Source organism: Meles meles, chromosome 1 (assembly GCF_922984935.1).
Source record: "Meles meles chromosome 1, mMelMel3.1 paternal haplotype, whole genome shotgun sequence".
Classification (NCBI taxonomy): domain Eukaryota; kingdom Metazoa; phylum Chordata; class Mammalia; order Carnivora; family Mustelidae; genus Meles; species Meles meles.
In genome coordinates this window covers 204,841,029-204,858,667 of record NC_060066.1, presented here as the reverse complement: position 1 = coordinate 204,858,667, position 17,639 = coordinate 204,841,029, and the positions used below count along the sequence as shown (strand labels likewise).

The following is a 17,639-nucleotide window of genomic DNA, read 5'->3' as shown; positions in this document are numbered from 1 at the left end:
CACTGCGGGCGAATCACACGCTTCTGTAGGCTCCGAGTTTTCTATGAGCTGGGGGGGTCGCCAGCCTGCGTCCAGAAGGGTCTATCTGATGAGGCTTTGAGGATGTGCACTTGAAGTCTTATGATTCTCTGACGTTGAGTGTGCCCCTCACCTGTGCTGGGCTCCGGGGTAGGATAGGGCCCTGGGGTACAGCCCCTGCCCTCAGGCCATCAAGCTGAAGACAGTTCTAGTTAGCGTGTGTGTCCAGAGCTGACAAAACAACAGAAAGGGTGAGGGTGGGGGAGGGGCTTAGGCCCAGGGAGGAAATATGACAGGTAAGGAGGGAGGTTGGAGCAGAGCTGAAAGGCTGCAAATGCAGGTCTAGGAACTTGTACTTGGCTCTGTCTGTGCCACCAGGACCCAGGAGTCTAAATTCTGGCCCAAGGCTTAATGTTGTGTCACTCACTGGACAGCCAAAGATGTTCTAGCTGCTTTGCTGGTGGAGGGAAGGAAAAAATCTTCCCCTATTCTTCAAGGTCTACATGTGGACTAAGAATTAAATTTATGTGAGACAGATTGACAGGAGGAAAAACCCCCCAAAGTTTTATTTACTTAAAAGATTATTTATTTGACAGGCAGAGATCACAAGTAGCCAGAGAGGCAGGCAGAGAGAGAGGAGGAAGCAGGATCCTTGCTGAGCAGAGAGCCTGATGCGGGGCTCGATCCCAGGACCCCAAGACCATGACCTGTGCGGAAAGCAGAGGCTTAAGCCACTGAGGCACCCAGGCGCCCCTATTTATTTATTTTTTTAAAGTAAACTCTACACCCAACATGGGGCTCGAACTTAGGACCCTGACATCAAGATTTGCCTGCCCCACGGACTAAGCCAGTCAGGCGCCTCAGAACTAAATTTCATTACGTGCACACAGAAGCCTAATTGTGAAATTGAGACTTAAAGAAATACCCAGTGCAGGCACTTTTTATACTTTTTAGGTCAAGAAACAAACAAAACACCCAAAAAACCAAAACCAAAAAACCCCCAAAACCCCAAAATCCTAAAACCAAAATAATCTGTGAAGAATTGACAGGACAAAGAAAACTTAATTTGGGGGACTTCCATTAGTAAGGAATTCTAATTGGAAATTGGGCTGGGGTAATATGATTTAGTAAAAAATATAAATTGGGAAAAAAATTAGTAACGAGGGTTTTTTGCACAATCCTCTCACCTCTACAGGTTGTATCTCCGGTGAGGGGGTGTCTCTTTACCTCTTGGTACAGACAGGGTAGTACCCTTGCACGTGGGAGATTTATTTCCTGCTTTCAGGGGGACAGAGGGGGGCCTGAATGCCCTTCTTAAACAGTGTTCCCTGAAGTAACTTTATTTAAAATAACCAATATGTCTAAGCGGCACATTTTGGGTTGGCCTGCCCTTAGCCCCTACCCTGGCAATCCAGAAAACTTTCCTGTCTTTTGTCACGGGCCCTGTTTATTCACCCCTGCAGGGGAAGATCCAGCGGCGGGGAGGGCATGTCCCTTTTGTTCACTGATGTCTCCTGTGTGCCTAGAATGATGTCTGGAACATAGTAAGTGCTCAACCAATACTTACCGGCTGCTTACTATGGGCCTAGTGTTACCCCAGGCCTGGGGCTTTGGATGCTCTATGAAGGACTCTTAGGACAGGCTCTAAGGAGCTTATGTCCTGGTGTGGAGAGGGACAATAAACAAGCAAACAAATCAAGAATAAGATGATTTCAGAGAGCGTGGTTTGTCTCACTGCACTGTGGGGCCCTGTTTATTTCTGTCTCCTTCAAGCCTCTGAGAGCCAGGGGGGCAGGGCTGGGGTCTGTCTGGTTCCTTGTTTCATTCCTAGCCCCTCAGGCTGGTGCCTGGCAAAGAGGGAGTAGTGAAGAAAAATGTTTTTGCTGGCTCTGTTGAATGAACCAACACAGGCTGACAAAGATTCCAATGTACATACACCTGTGCCCTTTGGAGGCTGCAGAACTCATTATTATCAACCCGGGAGTAATTGCTGATAAGCCCGAGTGTGAATTTCGGTGCAAACAGAGGGGCTGCAGGGCACTGTCTAATAACAACGGGGATAATCTTAATTAACGACCTGATAACTGTAATTCATTGCATCATATCCGGAGGCCCTCTTTGGGATGCTGGGAGGGAGTAACTAGGGTTTGGCCGCTTCGGGGGCTGGAAGGGAGGCGAGGGCTAGGATCTCTGATCCACCACGTCCTTGCTTGGCGAGCTTTGGCCGGTTGCTCACAGCTCTGAGCCTCAGTGTTCTCACCAGGAAGGTGGGGCTAATCCGCGGGGTTGTTGCCCTTCAGGAGCCTGATCTCAAAGTCCCCCCGCGCCCCCCGCAGCGCCCCCAAAAAGGCTGCGGTCACCGGAACCCCGGGGGGGCCAGGCCACCGAGGGGCTGGGTGAGCCCCCCCTCGCACAGGCCCCCTCCCCCCACGGGAATCTCTCCCCCTCCCCGGGAAGCCCTGGCAAACTCCTGGAAGTGAGGGAGGAGCGGGAGCGGCCGCCGTGTGCGCGGGACCTTCCCGCGGGAGCCCCGGGCGGCGGGATGGCGCGGGGCTTGGGCGGGAGCAGACGCGGGCGGTGAAGGAGCCGGGGGCGGGGGCGCTGCCCCGCCCCGCCCCCCAGGGCCTCGGTTTCCCCACCTGCGCCGCGAGCGGCCGGCCGGGCGGGGCTCCCCGCGCGGGCCCGGCCGCCAGGGGTTAAGCGGTGACTTCAGCCGCGGCGAGCGGGGACCGGGCGGGCGGGGGCGGCGCCGCGTCGCGCTGTGCGCGGCGGCGGGACCAGGCCGCTCGGAGGCGGCGGGCGCACTCCCGGCCGGGCCGCGACCTCGCGGGAGGCGCGCGCGCGGCGGCGGCGGCGGCGGCGGGGGCGCGGGGCTGGGGCGCGGGGCTGGGGCCGCCCGGCCCTGGGCGCCCGCGGCCGCCGGGGCAGCTGACGCGCGGAGCGGCCGCCGGCGCTTTGTGAGCGGCGCGGACAACAAAGGCGCGGCCGGGCGGCCGGAGCCGGTGAGTGCGGCCGGAGGGGCGCGGGGGGCCGGGCGGGGGGCGCACTGCGCGAGGCGGCCGTGGGGGCTGCGAGCGGGCGTCGCCGAGGCCCGGGGTCCCCACCGCCCCGCGTCAGAGGGGGATGGGGGGGTCCCTTGGCTCGTCCCTGCCGGCTGGCGGGGGGTCTCTGGGCTCCCCCGTGCTCCGGGATCCCGGGTGTGCCTCTGGGTGTGCGAGTCCCGAACCCCGGGTCTTCCCCGTGGCCCTGGTGTGAATGTGTGTCCCCAGGAGCGGCGTCTTCTGTGTCCCTTCGTCCCGGATCCTGCGTGGCGTGGGTATGTCCCTGGGTGTGTGAGAGGCCCCCGAACCTGGGTCTTCTGTCGGTGTGTGTCTCTCCTTGTGTCATTTGAGTTGTGAGTGTGTGTGTGTGTGTGTGTGTGTACTTCTACCCCCACCCCAGTCTCTGTGTCCCTTGGGTGCCCCTTCCCTCAGCACGACTCCTGATTGCTCTTTGTAAATCAGTGTGTGTGTGTGTGTGTGCGCGCGAGAGAGAGGGAGAGAGAGAGAGACAGAGACAGAGACCCTGGGCCTCACTGTCCAGGCCATTCACCAGGCCTTCAGGTCCTGCTGCCAGTGTGGTCCGCCTCTCCCTGTGCTGACCTTGGGGGTCCCTGGGGTACATGGAGTCAGGGGATGCTCCCGTCACCTCTGTTCCAGGCTGGCCTCTCTGGCCCTGGACCCCTGCCCAGAGGTAGAACAGGGTCAGCCTCACAAAGGAGGGAGTGTGGGAGGAGAGGGTGTCCCGGTCAGCTGGAAGGCCACGGCTGCAGAACGAGGTCAGGCCTGGACACTCCTTGAGGCAGGGGAGTGTGTCTGGGGTGAGCGCCGGGCTGAGAGTGAAGATTAGCCTCCAGGCCTTCAGGGGTGGTCTCTGAGGGGGAGCCCCCAGGCCTGATGTAGGAGAGTGTGGGGCTGGTTGTTCCTCTTTCTCCCAGGGTAGGGGGTCCTGGGGCAGGGTTCATTTCACTTCAATAACCTGAGGACCCGGTCTTGGGCCACAGCAGGGAGGTGGTGGGGGGGTGGGCTCTACTTTCCACTGGCTCTGGAGTGGAGACATCATCTCAGAGTCCTTGGCCTTCCCCAGGGACTCAAGTCGGGGAAGGCATGGCCTGCCTGCCTGGAGTCCCATCTGTTCTCTGCGGATGCTGGGGAGAGAGGGCAGGCTGTGTAGCCTCATTTAATTGCTCAGCTCTTCTCTGCAGGCCCCACCCGAATGGCCATCAGCTGCAGTGTCCATCCGTCCACGCGCCCCAGCACGGCCTCCCCTCCGACCCCATGGCCCGGCCTCAGGCATAGACTAGAAAGGAGGGCACAGTCTGGACATCTCCAGGTTCCCTGGGACTGTGGGTTGGGGGCTATCCTTCTCCTTCCTTAGGGTCTCAGAGTGAAGCTCAGAACCCTCCCTGTGGCTTGTGAGGTTCTGCTTTGTATCTGTGTCTCTCGCTCTGTCCCATCACGCTCACCTTCCTGGGGTCTCCTGCCCCTTCCTCTTCTGCTAGAGAACCTTCCCCGTCCTCATATCTTTCTCCACTAAGTTGGCCCCATCCTTCACTTCTCCATTCCTCATCCAGGAGGCTCTTCTCTGGTCAGCCAGGTTGGCTCAAAAATTCTTGTTCATGGGGCCCCTGTCTGGCTCAGTCAGTAAAGCATGTGACTCTTGATTTCAGGGTCGTGAGTCCGAGCCCCACATGGGGCATGGAGCCTACTTAAGAAAAAGGAAAAAGAATTCTCATTCAGGATGCTCTTAGAGCCCTCATTCCAGTAAGGGTGTCTTGTTTATAAGCCCCCAGAGAATGGTAAGCCTTTGGGAGCAGGACCCATGTCTGTCCTTGATCACCAGCCTAGAACAGTGCCTGACACATAGTAGGTGCTCAATAAATAGTTGCCAATTAAGTGGCTATGGGTGATCAGTGGCTCCTAAATCGTGCTGTTTCAGGTTTCTCTTTGGGGGAGACTAGGGAGGAGGGAAAGCTAGTGAACTCCTTGGGGCCGAGGTTCCAGGTTAGTGTAAAGGGAAGGAGGCCTACTGTATATTAGATAAACTCTAAATTAATTAGCAGATATTTTATATTTGGTAAGTGCCGGTGCTGGGCTAGCTCCCTCACCAATGCAGTCTCTTAAAAAAGGAGCATAGCAGAATATAATCTTCTTAGATCAAGTTTGAAAAGATAAAGTAGGTCAGAGTATATACATGTATAATATAAACACATGTCCTAAAAAAATTATGAAAATATAAATATTTAAATATGTATAAATATATAAATATTTATATATAAATATATTAATATATATTATATGTAAATTTATAAATTTATATTAAATATATATACATTTGTATCTATAATGGTATACTGTTCTTTCACATCTAGTATCTCTCTGTTTCAATGGCAGCGCTGATAATTAGGCAGGGAAGAAGGGTTTGTACCCATTTTACAGATGAAGAGGTGAAACATAACACTTAAGTGACTGCCTGAGGTCATAGTTAGTTGTGGAGCACTCAAGCCTCAGTCTCCCTGAATGCCCAGTCCTCCTTTCTTCTGCGAGCTTACCTTCAGGGCCTTTGTATTCTTGTCACCTGCTTCACAGCGGGGAGTGAGCCACTTTCCATACCCCTTGAGTGGGGGTGGGGGTGGGGGTAGGGGTGGGGGGAGGAGGGAGACATGACGGAGTGGGCTGGTGTTTTCTTTCCATCCCACTGTGCTTCCTGGGCCCCAGCTCAGCTTCTTTGCCTTGGTGGAGGACATCAAAGCCGCCTTCCTTTGGGGTCCTATTTCCCAGAGTGACCTATCCTTGCAGAGCCTGTGCAGGGCCCCAACCACGGATATCCTGGAGCCAGTTTATATTGAAGTACGAGAGCTGATTGCTCAATTTTAGGCATTTTTATGAGCTGGCTGTTAAACAGCCAGTATAAAAATTTGTACTATATAAGCTTAAAATTAAAGAAATGATGCTAAAAGCTAAAAACAAGGGTAATCTGTACTCAGAATAGAGTACTTTCTAGTTATTTCACTGTATTTTACCATTGCCTATGTTTTCGTGGTTTAGGTGCGTATACATCACATGCATGTATAGACATCTGTTTGTGTACACGTGTACGTGCGCAGATTTGCGTGTGTGTGTATAGAGTGTGCACACAGCTGTGCTCTTGCTCGTCTTCAGCTCTGTGTTTACCGATATCACCTGAGTAGCTTGAAACTGGCCACAGGGAGAGGATTTACACCACAGAAATTGGCATGGTGCAAGTCAGAGGTATTTTCCCCCGGGACGAGAGCCAATTGTTAATTCTTCTTTTGTTTTTTAAAAGATTTCGTTTATTTATTTGACAGAGACATTGAGAGAGGGAACAGGAGCAGGGGGGAGTGGGAGAGGAAGAAGCAGGCCTCCCGCTGAGCAGGGAGCATGATATGGGGCTGGATCCCAGGACCCTGGGATCATGACCTGAGCCAAAGGCAGATGCTTAACGACTGACCACCTCCCCCCCCCCCCCCCCAAGCCAGTTGTTAAATATTTACCAGTGTACCAAGGGGATCCAGCAGTGAGTGACTTGGGCACAGTCCTTGCCTGGGGCTTGCATTCTGGTGTGACCCCTCCTTAGGGCTAGTTTAGGGTCCTCATGGGTACAAAATGAGAGGGGCAGCTGCTGGGCTGGGCTGGGCCTCCTGTGGTTGTAAGGGTCATAAATTGCTCTCAAACAAACTCTACCTTCCAGAAAACGAGTTGTTATATTACAGTGTGTCCGGCGGGGGTCGGGGGGATGGGATGAGGATAAGACTCAGTTAATTGAGGGCCTGGCTTTGCCATTAATTGAATAACCACACTCAAGGTGACCCAGACATTTGGGAGGCAAAGTGGCAGTGGTGCCCGAGGACCGTGGACAAGTCGCATGGCTCAGGGGTGGTGAACGTGTGATGTCTAGGACACACACTAGGGTGACTAGAGCTGATTGGGCCTCCCCCCAACTTTGATAATACCAGAAAAGCTAAAGATGAAAGTGACTGATCTTTAGGTTACCTGGTATTTCTTGTTGCTTCTGCTGCTTCTGCCCTGGAGATAGGCAGTTGACTGAGAGCCTGTTTGTTCAAAGACAACCCCTGTTTGTGCCTATACGTGCCAGACGTTGCTCATTCATGCATCTGTTCATTTAATCCCCATACCGATCCCGCATGTGGGTACCGTTAGCCCACCTTACAGATGGGGAAACTGAGTCTTAGGTTGCCTGACTTTCCCAAGAACAGAGTGTAAGCGGCAGGATTGGAGCCGGGTCAGGCCCTGAGATCCCTCTATGATGGATTTCCTCCTCTATGCTGTTTTCTTCTTCCTTCTGAGGAGGACAGGGAGAGAATGCCCCGCAGGTCTGCGGTCCCAGCACACTTTACTAGTCCTTATTTGAAGTTACTGTGTGTTTTTTAAGCCCCGCAGCTGGGTTCATCACCCTGTGGTCAGGGCTTAGAATAGTACCATGGGCCCAGATGGGCGTCCTGGGCCTGATGTCAGGAAGGAGCTAACGGTAAAGGCTTGCATTTACGGAGAGAGCTCCTAGGTACAGAGGGGCAGGCCTGTGGCTCACGGGAGCTTGTCTGGTCCTCAGCCAGGCTGCTGGGTAGGTTGTAACACCTTCTCCATTTTGCTCCCAGTGAGGCGGAGGCCTAGGGCCAGGCAGCTGTGAGGGGTGGAAGGAGCCAGAGTTCATCTCGTTCTCTCCAGCCCAGAGTGCCGGCTCTCACCCATGCATCCGTTGTCTGGGGCCTGGCCTGGCCGTGCCTTTGACGTCCCCGGCAGTGGTGCCCACATGCTGTGGGGAATAGGGCAGCCGAGCTGACCACTTGGCCAGAAGCATGGGCTGTTCCCACCTCTCAGCGAGAGCCTGGTGCTGAGCCCCTGCCAGGGGATTTATCTTCCCATGGACCTTTCCATTGAGTGGGTGCTCTTGACCAAACCCCACCTTCCGCTTCTTTGCAGGTGGACTCCCGAGTCCGGGGTCGAGCAGGTGGTTGGGGGAGCCCGCTCCAGGACGGTGTGGAGGACTCTCAGCGAGGTGGCCTTTCTGGCTCTGGCTCCCTCCTCCTCCGGGAGAGCCTGGCCTCCCCGTGGAACTCCCCCTTCTAGCGGCTGCCTGATTGGTATGCGCCCCTGAACTCCAGCCATTAGCACACAAGGCGGGGACCAGCTCCCAATACTTCCCTCTCTTCATTGTTTGAAGTGGGCAGACTTGGAAGGAGCTTTAAAAATGCGGGCTTTTTATTCAATTTCCCTAGAAAAACAATGATTTAAATTAAATAGACGAGTAACTGTCTCTGGAAATGGAAGAAAAATTTTCCTGAACCCAGACATTACCCAGAGCCTTTGAATGTCTTTTAAAGTATGGGTTTGTTTTACTTGAAATTATGCATGTATTGCGTGACCAGTGAGGAGAACTTGGAAAATACAGAAGAAAATTAAGCTCGCCCTTTCTTCCGCCACCCGCGGACAGCCCCTCTCAACACTGTGGCGCACGCAGTTCACTTTTCCCATGACTGCTTTGCTTGTTTGGCGAGCCCCAGGTTTTACAAGGCCAGGCCCGTGCTGGGTGTCGGGGATAGATGGAGACATGGCCCCTGCTGCATCTCTTCCCGCGCCAGAACTTGGGCAGCCCACTTGGCCCCTCTTTGTTCCAACTTGCTCAGCTGCAAGATGGGGGTGACCTGGCGGCTGTGTCCCAGGGTGGGCGGACGTAGCGAGGGTGCAGGCAGCCTGCTCAGGACAGCCCCTGGCCCCGCAAAGAGCTTAGCGGTGCTGGCTGCTGTTCCGGTGGGGACCAGGCAGTAGCCTGGCCCTTGTGGACCTTTCGAGGTGGGGAGGAGACAGATCCCAAACCAGTCAAACGAATGAATGAAATGACCGCAATGTCATGGGATAAGTCCTACGAAGGGAGCAAGATGATGCGATATGACGGGAGTAGAGTAGCTGCGGTGTCCCGTTGGTGGTGGAGGTGGTGTGCAGAGTTTGTTGGCTAGAGGTGGTCACAGGGCGCTTCTCTGAAGAGGCGCACTTAAGCCGAGACTGAATGACAAAGCACCGAGGGGAAAGAATTCCAGGCAGGGGTATGGCAAATGCAAAGGCCCTGCGGCCAGGATGGCCTGTTTAAGCTGCAGAAATCCCAGAGCCTGCAGCGGGCAAGGGAACGAAGGCGGTGTTAAGAAGGCAAGCAGGTGGGATGGTTAATCTAGATGCCGTGGGAAGCTGTTGGAAGTTTGTGTTCCTCATTTCACATAGAGACCTTTATTAAGGAGATACAAACCCAAGATTCCAGCTGTTAATAACTCTCAGGAAATTTACTTTTTCCCGGGTAACTTATTCAAAAATAATTTACCGGGTGCCTATTCCATTGGAGCACTTGGTATTTGCCGTGGGCTGAGGGACAGTCACAAAGCTCAGCGAGAGGAAGCCTGGCCCACGGGTAGCCCGCAGTGCCCGCATGCCATCTGGCTGACCCAGCACGACCCACCGGACCCTTGTAGACTCTGATCTGGGCGGGGTGCTCTGGCTGCAGGGAGGAGAACTGGATGCATGGGCTGAGGTGGGCTGGGCCCAGAGGAAGGCAGAGGGGTGTTCGGAGTTGGAGAGCGGTGGCTGGATTTGGGTGATCAGAGAGAGCTTGGCTAGAATTCCCGGTAGGTGGTTCACAGCAGGTGAAGGAATAAGAGGAATGGAGTATGTTCTAGAATCTTCTTTTGAGTGTGTGGGTGGGTGGTGGTGTCGGGAAGTAAGACAATTAAGAGAGGATGGGGAGCTTGGGATTTTGAGAATGCAAGACTCCAGTCAAGGACAGGTTCATGTGAAGAGACTGCTTAGAAGTTTGAGTGGGGGGGCCCTGGGCTGAGATTTGGGCTGGGGCACCATTAGCACGTAGTGGGGGCAAGTGGGAGCACCCAGAGGGAAGGTGTGTGGAGAGGTTTGGTCATACGGATGGAGGGGAACTGGGAGGAGAGCTGAGAAGGGGAGCTGGGAATAGAAGGGAGAGTGGGGTGTCTGGGAAGTAGATATGGGAGACCGTCTTGGAAATGGGCTCTTGGTCGACAGGGCTGCTGGTCACTGAGAATCCACGAGGGATGAGACAGAAAGTGGCCACTGGCTTTGGCCACATGGAGGCAGCTCAGGTCTTCTCTAAGAGCGGTTTTGGGGGAGTCACAGGGTGGGAATCCCCAGTGGCAGTGGCCGGAGGGCACAGAAGATAAGGAAGGTGAGCCTGCATATGTACAGATGGAAAGATGGGACAGTGCCTAACCCAGGCCTGGGGGCTCCAAGGGGTGTCCCAGGGAAGTGTCTGAGCCTTGCAGCCAAGAGGCATTTGGGGGAGGCTTCCATGCATGAACAAAGGCTGAGGATGAGCGTTTAGTAGGGCCCTGTCCTGCCAGGGAGGGGCCTCTGGAAGTCACAGCTGAGTTGCTCTGTGTCTCTCACTAGGCCTTTGCTCTTTATCTTGAGCACCATGGGGAGCCAGTCAAGTGTTTCAGGCTAGGGAGGGACATGACCAGAACTTTTTGTTCTGGGTGGAGCCTGGGTTGGAAGGGAGGAGAGACATCGGGAAAACCTTTGGAAGCTGTCACAGGCTCTGTGATTCCTAGATCATTCTGGGAACCCTGCTGTTTTTTTTCTTTCCTTTTTTTTTAAGATTTGATTTTTAAGTAATCTCTATACCCAACATGGGACTTAAACTCATGACCCCGAGATCAAGAGTTTCATGCGGGAGGAGACAGAAAGTGGCCACTGGCTTTTGCCTAAGCTCATGACTCCGAGATTGAGAGCCAGCCAGGAGCCCCAACCCTGCTGCTGCTTTAGTGCTTCCCAAACTCTGCTCATCTCTCTTTTCTACAAAGATTCCTGAGGCTCAGAGAGGTTAAGCAACTTGCCTAAGGTCACACAGCATAACAGGGCATCCGGACTGGGGGACTGGTCCCCTGAGTGAAACAACCAGAGTCTCCAGGGTGGAAGCAGGTGGTGAGTAACCCCTGGGAAGGCCTCACTGGGGCTCTAGTTATAGGTCACCTTCTACATATCCCCTTGTGCCTGCGGATGTTGTCCTCTTGCGGTCTCTGGGAGGGAGGAGCTGGGCTGTTGATGGGGACTGGGAGTTGGCCTTGGGAGCCAGAGCCCCATGGGCTGTTGGAGCAGTTTCCTGGGGGCTGGCTTCTTCCCCAGTAAGTGATTGGAAAACCCTCTGGGGCTGGGCCAGGTCACTTGGGGTCAGTGACGGAGGCGGTCTCCCTGCTGGGAGGGCAGAGGCCTCATCGTTGGGGGGCATCAGGACCGATGGGGAGCCATTAGCAGAGCCCTGCCCCTTGTAAGCCCCAACCCTCTGGACAGGTGTCTGGCTTCCCTGGGGTCTTGGTTACTCAACCATGAGGCAGGGATGGTATTATATGTGACTGTGAAGGATCGAAACAATAACCAGTGTTTGCCGAGGTCCCAGAGTATGCTGGGCACCACATATCAACCTTTCAGTTCTTTGTGGCAGTCTTGTGAGGTGTGCATAGTTCTTAGCTTCATTTTATAGATGAAGCGGCTGAGGAACAGAGAGGGCAAGCAATTTGCCCCAAACCACACAGCTAGCAAATGGCAGAACTTGAACCCTGATCCACCTGACTCCGGAGCCCTCCCTTGAAACCCCTCCTGTCCCTGTCAGACTCTGTTCAGCCGAGCCCTTCCTTGGCATATCACCTGAGAGAATCTTTTGGGGGCTCCCGCATTCTGTCCATCCCTCTTTGGGCGCCCAATCTAGTCTGATCCCTTGTTTCATCATGAAGCCTTGGAGCTCCAGTGGCCGAAGTGCCTTGTTCACCACGTCGCGGATACTTGTGGCAGACTTGGGATGAGAACCCCGGCATCCCGGACCCCTTACCCTGCCACTCTTTTTACTACCCCAGGGCCTGATGAAGACTACCCGGCTGGGAGCCGGGCATCTACCTCTTCCTCAAACCAGCCAGGAGAGCTTGGGTAACATTTCACCCCATCCCTGACTTTTCCCGAGCCTTGATTTCCTCTTCTGCTAAATGGGCAGGTTGAGAACCTAGAGTCTCTACCGATTCTGATAATCCATGAGTCTAAGATCTCAGGATTCTAGGAATCCATGAATCAGACATGTGCCACTTTTCCTACTTCCTGTCTGTTGCCCGGGGAACCAGGGAAGATTGAATTGAAGAAACAACTCGGAGAGCCCGATCAAGAGCCGCTTATGATCCATGTGTTGATGGAGCACTGGTGCGTGCCCAACAGGGAGGCGGATACATTGGCTGTGCTGTGGCAGCGAGGTGCAGAGAGGCTGGCGAAATTTCTAGAGGGTCCAGGGACGGAATTTCCTGTGTATGAGGCGGTGCCGAGGGTATGTGTGCGGGGTACTTCCTCCTCCATGTGCCCTCAAGTGGAGCTCTCTACAAAACCATCTCGCTGGGGCTCCAGATGGGAAAATCCACCCTGTCCATCCATGCTTGAGAAATGGCTGTGAGGGGCCCACCTGGAAATGCAAAATGGCTGTGGAGACCCTTGAAGGGACAGTGGCAGAGAGAGCAAAGAGTGCTTCATCCACGATTGGCCAGAGCTCAGCCCTGCCTGGCAGCATGCCCCGAGAGCGGCCTCAGTTGTTTACAGGGAAAGGGACTTGGGACCAGGGAGAGGTTGTGGCCAGTGGGGAGGGAAACAGGAGCTGAGGTAGGACAACGAAGTCAGAGACTCATTTAGAGCTGGAAAGGTCTTCTGGGATCTTGTAGTCCAGGCTCCTAATTTTGTGTTTGGAGACATCTTAATCTGCAGACGGGCTGTGACTTGCCTCAGGTCTCACAGCCAATGGCAGCAGACCCAGGAACAGAAGAGGATTTGAGAAGCTGGATCATTAACCCCAACTTCTGGCTGCCCTCATGGTTATGACTTCCTGCCAGGTCCTGCCCACCCACTCTCCCTCCCATCAGAACAAACACAACAACACTAGTAATCATTGAAAAGGAATCATCTCGCTGAACACTGAGCATGTTGATCTCTGGAGTGGACTCGGGCCGGCTCTCTTGCTCAAGTCCCACTGCTCCTTTCTTCTGGCCCTGTGACATTGAGCAAGGCATGATCCTCCTCTTCACTGACAACTTGCTTCATGTGTATCATGATTAAGCAGATTCTGAAATTACAGGACTTCTCAGTGCCTTTAACGTGTTGAGTATCATTAATCTTCAGGAGGGAGGATTTCTACTCTTGTTCTTCCATAGTCTCGGACCACTGAACACTTTTTTTTTCGTGAACATAGGTGTTCCCTTGAATATGCAGATTGAGAAACCTTGATGGTGGTTCGTCAGGACTGTTTTAAACTCAGACACTTGTGGACTAATAGTGGTGTTTTGGGGTGACATCCCCACTGATCTGTGACAGCCAACTCTTCCAGAACCCACCCTGTCTCCCTGGGCTCCACAGAACCATTGCCCTCCAAGCATGTTACCTCATCACTGTTGGTGGTGGAAGCAACAGGAGGTTTCCATGATTGGAGCCACCGTGTCTTCCTGGGGCAGAACAACAGGCTGAGATGTCCTGGGCCGGCAGCCTGTGCCCTGTGGAGGCTCTTCCCAGGGACCCAGGCTCACCTGGGAGCAGGTACAGAGGATGCCAGGGAGGAGCAGAGCCTGCTCTGCAGACCAGGGCAGCCTGGGACCGTGAGCCTGGGACACGGCCACCTGGCTTCTGTCCCGGCTCTGGCATTCACCTTTTATGACCTTGGGCAAGACACAGCCCTCTGTGGGCCTCGGTTTCCTCATCTGTAAGATGAGAGGCGGGGCTTAGTGATCCGTTGGTTCCTCTCAAGGCTGATGTTCTGAGAAATGGGCACATCTGGTACTTTTGGTCTCCTCCTGTAGCTTGTTGGGTTTCTCAGTGTCACTGAAGATGGTCTGTCCGAACTTGCCTTTCTTGGAAGGTGAGGTGTGTGTGGAGGTGCGCTTCAGGTGATCTTAGCACCCTGGGGAACCCACGAGTCGGTGATTCTCATATAGCTGTGTACTGCAGGCTTGCCTGGACAGCCTGCTAGGAATGCGGATTCTTGGACCTCACCCCGAGAGACTCTAAATTTGTAGTTTGGGCTGGACCTTAAAATCTACATTTTTTAAAAAAATAAAGATTTAATTATTTATTTTCGAGAGAGAGTGTGTGTGCATGTGAGCATGGTGGGGAGGGGTTGAGGGAGAGAGAGAATCTCAAGCAGACTCCATGCTGAGCGTGGGAGCCCCATGTGGGGCTTGATCTCATGACCTTGAGATCATGACCTGAGCTGAAACCAAGAGTCAGGTGCTCAACTGACTGCATCACCCAGGTGCCCCCAAATCTACATTTTTAAAAAGCCTCCTCATTCAAGTGGTTCTCAAGTCCAGAGTTCAAGGGTCACACTTTGAAAAAGGCTGTTAGGCTCTCTTTGAACCAAACAATGCTTAGGAGAATGGCCCGCTGGGGTTGGTAATGACTTTGTCTGGTCCTGCACAGAGACACCCTCTTCTGCAGTCACAGCCTTCTGTAGCTGGTGACCTCTCTTCCCCGTAAGCTAGGGTTTCCCAAACCTGGCTGGTTACTGGAATTGCCAGGAAGCTTTAGAACAAAATATGAATTCTTGAGTCACCCTTAGAGATTCTTGGAACCAGTTAGATCTCAGCTGGGACCCAGAAACCTCTATGTTTTAAGACTCCCTAGGTCTTTCGTGTGTCTGTTTGTCATTCATTCAACAAGTATGTGTCAAGGCTTGCCATGGCCCAGCCGGGGGGAGGGTGTTGAGGACATAATTGTTAGGCCAGTTGCAGTCTTGGACATTATGTCATCTGTTCTGCAACCTGGTGAAGGAGATACACAGTGATTACATGGGGATGCTTGGCCAGGTTGGGGAAACATGTCTAGAAAATGGTTGGGTTGGACAAAATACCTGGGGCAAAGCTGGGATTCCTGGGTAGCTTAGCTCCAGTAATTTCCAGATTGAAGTAGGGCCCCGAGCCCGATGTCCTCTGGTCACTACTTGTGGACTCCTGGCATTAGTTCACTACTTATTCATTTATTTATTTATCCATCTATCCATTTACTCATCCATCCACCCATCCAGCCATCCACCCACCCATCCACCCATCTACACATTTACTCATCCATCCATCCACTCATCCATCCATCCATCCATTTACCACCCATTCATCAATTCATCATCCACCCACCCACCCACCTACCCACCTACCCATTCATCCACCCACCCATCCACCCATCTACACATTTACTCATCCATCCATCCATCTATCCATCCGTCCATTCACCCATCTACACATTTGCTCGTCCCTCCACCCATCCATCCATCCACTCATCCATCCATCCATTTACCATCAATTCATCATCCACCCCCCACCCACCTACCCATCCACCTACCCATCCACCCATATACCCATTCATCCATCATCTATTCGTCCTCTCATCCAGTCATCCAGCCATTATCCACTCCTCCCTCCCTCCACCTACCCATCTTTCCATATGTCTATCCATCTACCCACCCATTCATCCATCTTCCATCTACCCACTCATCCATCATTTACATCCCATCCACCCACTCATTAATTCATCATGCACCCATCCATACCCACCCGTCCACCCATCATCCACCATCCACTCATTAACTTGCCCACTTACCCATCTACCCATTAACCTGCTGATCCACCCACCCACCCACCCACCCACCCAATCATTTATCCATACATCCATCATCTCTCAAATCTCTATCATGTGCTGAGTACCGTGCTGGGTACTGGAGGGACCGAAATGAAAGGCATTACTTCTGCCCTCAAGGAACTCACGGTCTGGTGGGAGGTCAGAATACAAAGCAAATGATTCCAACCCAGTGTCAGGTGCTCAAATGGGCAAGTGGCCAGCTCGGGCAGTGGGCACCATGAAGAATGTCCCCACAGTCACTTTGTGTTAAGGCCCAAAATGAAGGTAGCAGTGTCCCAGGCAGATGAGGTGGGGCACAGCTTCCAGGCCAAGGACGGGCCTTGCCCTTGGGAAGGCAGGTGGTCACGGCTGGTGGGGGAGCCTCTTCTGCTCCTGGAGCTCGGGCTGTCTCTTGTTTTCCATGCCTGTTTCCCTGTGAGGCCTGGCCCGCAGTAGGTGCTCAGCAAATGTTTGTCAGTGGGGAGGTCTGTACCATTCCGAGGAGTTTGTCACCAGAGGGCTGTAGACCGAGTGCAGGCAGGGGAATGACACCCTCCTGTGGGTTCCTGCTGCTGGGTGGGGGCAAGGGGGAGGGGGACTGAGGGGCCTCCCTGGCTTTCACCCCTCCTTGGCCGCCTCAGCCTTTAGCCCTTTCCTCGCGCGGGTCAGAGCGCCTGTACTCTGCCACCTTGGCGAGCCCACGGCGGCTTTCCGTCAGGTCTCCTGCAGCTCGGGGCTCTGCCTCTGTTTGGGGGTGCTGGTGAGAGGACCGTGTAATGTTGGGGGGGCGGGAGTGTGAGTAGATGCCGTGACAGCTAAGAGCCTTGGCTTCCAGTCCTGATCCCTGCTTTTGCCTCTTATTCCCTGGGTGTCCCGTGTGGCCCCGTGTTTCAGCTGTTTCCCAACCTGTCCAGTGGGGGTAGGACAGCCTCTCCCTCCTGCGGTTCTTGGATTGATTCGGAGAGTTGTTGCACACACAGCACTTAGAACAGTGCCTGGCGCGCCGGGAGCCTCAGCCGCTGAAACGTGGGGCTCTGGGGGCCGTCGTGCTGGGTAGCCTGGGTGGCCGGCTCTTTATTCTTCTCACAGCCGGAAGGCCTGGTTGGAATCCCACATCTGCCTCTGACTAGCCGCAGAGCTCTGCGAGTGGACTCAGGCTGCGAGCTCTGGTTTCTCACCGGCGAAATGGGGCTTGATGCCCCTTGGTGCCGCTGGCTGGAGCGGAGTCTGACAGCCCGTTCCCTGCCTTGGACTTATTTTTGAAATCAGAAAACCCAGGTCTAGACAGGTAGAGTGAAATCTCCATCTGATGGTTGTGGTGTGGACAGCCACTTCTCCAGCCCACAGGCTTGGGGGGCGAGTCTCAAGTCTGTCAGGCCACCTCTCTTGGCCCCGGCCTTCCCCTTCGCATGGCCTCCTTGGTTCCTGGGATCGTCCTGCGACCGGGGCTCTGGGTCTTCTGAGTGGGGGGCTGTAGGGCAGAGGGTTGCATCTGGTCTGCAAAGGGTTCTTGGGGGCAGGGAAAGTCTGTCCTCCCCCAGCCAGGCTGGATCTGGGTGCCCTGGAGAGACTGGCTCGGCCTCGTGCCTCCCACCTCACGTTCCAGCTTCGTTTGAGCTCTCAGGGCTGAGTGACTCAGTCATTCTGATGCACCACGGAGATCTGGGTCTCAAGCAGGTAAATATTAACCGCACAAATCCAGGTCTGAATGTAGATCTCTGGGGTGGGCTGCTTGCAGGCCTGCCAGGTTCTGAGTTTCCCCCGAGCTGCTGGCCGGGAGAAGCAGGTCCCCTCCAGGGGAAGGAAGGGCACCTGTTCTAAGGCAGGCGGCAGCCTTCGATTGCCATTACTGTCCAGCGGTCAGGGGCTGCCCTGTTTTACAGCGAGGAGGGAACTGAGGCA

The 17,639-nt window shown here is 54.2% G+C and overlaps 1 protein-coding gene across 7 annotated transcripts in view; it reads left to right on the top strand.

Moving 5' to 3' along the window:
• ARHGEF10L (Rho guanine nucleotide exchange factor 10 like) overlaps nucleotides 1-17,639 on the top strand; it is a 159,048-nt gene that overhangs the window by 15,582 nt on the left and 125,827 nt on the right. For 4 of the 7 annotated variants that reach the window (XM_045998627.1, XM_045998625.1, XM_045998624.1 and 1 more), the window contains exons 1-2: nucleotides 2,898-3,020; nucleotides 8,019-8,179. The exons of 1 other annotated variant lie outside the window; for it this stretch is intronic. The gene's annotated coding sequence lies outside the window, so the exon portion shown is untranslated. Of the gene's footprint in view, nucleotides 1-2,891; nucleotides 3,021-8,018; nucleotides 8,180-17,393; nucleotides 17,415-17,639 lie in introns of those variants that run through there. 2 more of the 7 variants (XM_045998620.1, XM_045998623.1) reach the window with 2 other exon arrangements.